The 4,712-nt window shown below is 37.5% G+C and overlaps 1 pseudogene; it reads left to right on the top strand.

Annotated features, from left to right (window-relative positions):
- Positions 1–298: 298 nt before the first annotated feature.
- On the top strand, positions 299–446 carry LOC142451942 (U1 spliceosomal RNA; annotated as a pseudogene).
- The last annotated feature ends 4,266 nt before the right edge of the window (positions 447–4,712 follow it).

Below are 4,712 nucleotides of genomic sequence, written 5' to 3'. Positions count from 1 at the left end.
GCCATAGCAACAGAACTTCATATCCACACCCAACCCAAGCTCCCTATATTTTTTATTCCCTCTCTTCTCTGCACATAGAAACATCTCCCTCTTTCTTTTAGGCCTTTCTCCTTTCTGACTTTTTCCATCCAACTCTCTGGTATCTATCTTTATCTTTTCTGCTTTAACTCTACTTCCTTTTCTAAATATATTTTCTACATAAATCCTCTTCTGGTTGTATTATTTGCTTACACATTTCTCCTGTCTCACCCACTGTCTCTCTGTTCTCTCTCTCCTTCCCTAATGAAATATACTTCCAGTACTTACCTGGCAGGGAGACACCATGATCAGGAAGGTGGTTTTCCCATGGTGAGGCTCACCCATTGCACTGCAGGTGTGCTGACCCCTGCGTTTTCCCCAAGTGCGCAATTTATGGTAGTGGGAGACTGCATTCACGCTCCCCCCCCCAAATAAAAAGAAATATACTTCCAAACTACTTACTAAGTCATATGATCTCCCTCAAAACACATTTTCCCCACTGTTTTTTTACAAACCTTTGTTCTAGCTAGTAGGTCCTTTACTAGTATTATCACTTTTATTTTATGATCTTGCTTCTTCCCCTGCCCCATATCTCACACTTACCAATTTCTATCCATTCTTACTCATTCCCTCACCAAATATTTTCCTGCTATTGTTAGATTTCTTCCCCATAACTTGAAAGAGTCAATTACCCTACACAATGCAGAAGCTCACACACCCCCAATAGCTGCAACATGACTCTGCAGAAAACAGCAATGAACCACATTATACTCTCCAAAGTCTGTTAAAACAAATTCCAGCAACCCCAAATCACCCAAGTCCGTTGGCATACTCTGCAAAGAGATGCTTTGGAAGGATCAGAAACAGAATTTAGAAGTATGGTTTTAGGTACCTCCATGAAATGTGGAGAACACTCATGAGAACAATGAAAGAAATTGACAAACTAAAAATCATGTACCAAAAGGAATCCCAGAAGCTACGTAACAGAATTAGGCAGCACAGTAAAAGATTTGAGGAATAGAATGGAAGAAAAGGTAAATAGAATCGGTGAGTTCAAAGACAATCACTATGACTACAGCTGAAGAGAAAAAGTCAACAGCAACACATACACACACACACAACGGAATCTAAAGTAAGCCAGAGAGTAATATGGACACAATCAAAAGAAACAGCCTAGTCTCTTCAGGATCCCAGAGAAAGAAGAAACAAATAAATCTACAGGGTGAATAGCATGGAAGAAAATTTCCTCAACATCACAAAAAATAAGAAAATACTATTCAAGGATCTGAGAGAACCTCAAATAGTATGGACCCCAGAAGAAAAACATAAGACATATTGTAGTCAAACTCTCCAATTTTCAGGAAAACATGAGACTCCCGAGGGCAGCTAGGGACAAAACAGCAAACATCTACAAAGGAAAACTCATATCAAAACATTCAGGAAAGCAGACAATGGAGTGACATGTATCAAATTTTGAAAGAAAAACGGTTAACAAGCCTATATCTAACAAGATATTGCTCAAATATGAGGAAAAATAAATGTTCATAACTAAAAGGAAAAATTAAAAAGGAATTGGAAGACTTTACAGAAAAGCATTAGCCTGGTTGCTACAGGTAGAGTCAACAACAGTAGGCCGAGTTAAGAGCATCAAACAGGACAAGGCTACCCAAGAACCAATACAATGAAGGAAGCCCTCAAAACAACACAATTAGAGGAATAACAAATGAAATCACACACAGGAAAAATAAACCAAACACAAAGACAGCAAAATGACAGCAACAAAGCCTGCATATGTCAATGATGACAATGATGTCAATGTACTGAATCAATCAAAAGACAGAGAGCAGCGGACTTGATTAGAAAAGAAGATCCACTGATATTCTGACTGCAGGAACCATGCCTGACAGAAGACACGAAATATTAAAGAATGGTGAAAAGATCTACCAAGCTAAGAGCAACCACTAAAAGGCAGAAGTGGTAATATTAATCATTGATAAAATAGAGTTCAAAGCAAATTATACAATGATATACAATTATGGACATTACATAATGATTAAAAGAAAAATTGACCAAGAACATATAATCATAATAAACATACGCACCCAACAAAAGACATCAATCGAACCCTCACAGAGTTGAAGAGTGAATTTAAGAGCTCCACAATAATAGTAGGAGACTTCGATATGCCACACTCAAGATCGTCAGGAAAGCAATTCAAGAAAGAAACAGGAGAGCTAAAGAGCCAGCTCAGCCTCCTACACATAAACAGAGCATGGCACCTGACAACAGCACCATACTGTTTTTGCCCAAGCCCACACAGCACAGACTCTACAATAAATCACATGTTAGACCACAAAGAAAGCGTTAACAAATTAAAAAACGGTGAGATCGACAATCCATTTTCTCAGATCACAACGCTCAAACCTGTCAATCAATAGTAGAAAGAACAGGAACATACAAACACACAGAGACTGAACAACATACTCCTTGAAAACGACTAGGTAATAGAACAAATAAGAGATTAAATTAATAAAGTCCTTGAAACAAACAAGAACAATAACACAATATACCAAAATCTTTGGGACACAGGAAAAGCAATTATCAGAGGGAAATTTTTAGCAATCAACACAACATGAAAATAGAGGAGAAATAAGAAATTAACATTTTAACACAATACATCCCACAACCAGAACCAGGGCAACAACATAAACCATCTAACAACAATAACAAAGAAGAAATCATAAAGATTAGAGCAGGAATAAACAAACTGGAAAACAGAAAAACAGTGGGATAAAATCAAAAGACAAGAAGTTGGTTTAAAAGATTAACAAAATTGATACCACTGACAAACTTAACAAAGGAAAGTAAAAAGAAGATGCAAATGTTGAGATTTAGAGATGAAAAGGTGACATCATAACAGATCCAAATAAAATAAAAAGAATAAGAATCCACTGCTACAAAAGACTGTATTCTTACAAGTTTGATAATCTCAAAGAAATGGATCAGCACCAGAAATACTCCAACTATCCAAATTAATGCAGACAGATGTAGAAAATGTTAATAGAACCATTAAAAGAAGAAGAAATAGGGAAAGTCATCAGGAAATTTCCAACCCAGGAAAGTTCAGGGCCAGATGGCTTCACAGGGAGATTCTCCAAGAATTCAGGGAAGCACTGTCACCAGTTCTACCCAGGCTATTCCAGAATTTAGAAAGAGGTAGCAAACTCATCCTATGAAACAAGTCTAACCCTGGTACCAAAGCCAAGCAAAGAACCCACAAAAAAGAAAACTACAGACAAATATCCCTCATGAAGATAGATGCAAAAATGCTGAATAAAATTATGACCAATAGAATTCAATAACATGATTCAAAAAGTGATTCATCATGACCAAGTGGGATTCATGCCAGGAATGCAAAGATGGTTCAACATTATAAAAACATACAATGTAATCTTCCTCGTAAACAAGACAAAGAATAAAACCACATGATCACATCAATATTACAGAAAAAGCATTTGACAATATCCAACACCCATTTCTTATAAAAAATTCAATAAAATAGGAATAGAATGGAAAGTCCTCGACATAATAAAGGCCATATATGAAAATTCAAAAGCCACACTCAAGAAAGAAACACGGAAAACCTTTCCCCTGAGTATGGAAACTAGACAAGGATCACCAGTCTTATTTAACAAAGTGCTGGAAGTCTTAGCCAGAACCGTTGGAGAACATCAGGAAATCAATGGGCAAACAATTGGGCAAAGAAGCAGTGAAACTCCTGTTATTGGCAGATGATAGGATTTTGTATAGTGAAAACTACAAGGAATCTCCAAAACCATTAGAAACAATTGGAAGACTTGGTAAAGCTGCAGAATACAAGATTAACAAGCAGAAATCAACTGGGCTCCTGTATAGTAGAGAAGAAATTTCTGAAAACACATCAAGAAAACAATACCATTCACAGCCAGCAAGTCAATGTTGACTCTGAGAGACTTCCCTGTGGGTTCTCTGAGACTGTAACCGTTTATGGAAGTAGAAATTCCAGTTTTTCTCCCGAAGAGCTGCTAGTGGTTTTGAAGTGCTGACCATACAGATCGCAGCCCAACTCATACAACTCATAAGCATCACACTGCCAGGGCTAGCCACCCAGGAAAATTAGATACGGATGCATAAACCTAACTGAACTAAAAAAAGATTTGTACAAAGACAACTATAGACCATTGTTACAAGAAAGCAACAGAGACCTACACAATTGGAAGAATAACCTTTTTCATGGTTGTTGTTGATGCTAGGTGTTGTTGCTTGGCTCCAACGCATCACAATTCTATATACAACACTGCCCAGTCCTGTGACATCCTCACGTTGTTCTTATGTCTGATCCCATCTATGCAATCACTGTGTCAATCATCTTTCTTCCTAACTCTTTACCAAACATGATGTCCTTCTCCAGAGACTGGTCTCTCCTGATAACATGTCCACAGGACTTGAGAAGTCTTGCCACCTTTGCCTCTAAGTAGCATTCTGGCTGTATTTCTTCTAATACAGAGTTGTTCTTTTAGCAGTCCGTGGTACCTTCAATATTCATCACCAATACCATAATTCAAATGCATCAATTCTTTGTTTTCCCTTACTCAATATCCAATTCTCACATGCATATGAGGCCATTGAAAAAACCATGGCTTGGGCCAGGCACA

This window comes from Tenrec ecaudatus, chromosome 6 (assembly GCF_050624435.1).
Source record: "Tenrec ecaudatus isolate mTenEca1 chromosome 6, mTenEca1.hap1, whole genome shotgun sequence".
Classification (NCBI taxonomy): domain Eukaryota; kingdom Metazoa; phylum Chordata; class Mammalia; order Afrosoricida; family Tenrecidae; genus Tenrec; species Tenrec ecaudatus.
Note: the sequence above shows the minus strand (reverse complement) of the source record. Positions and strands in the feature narration are given on the sequence as shown.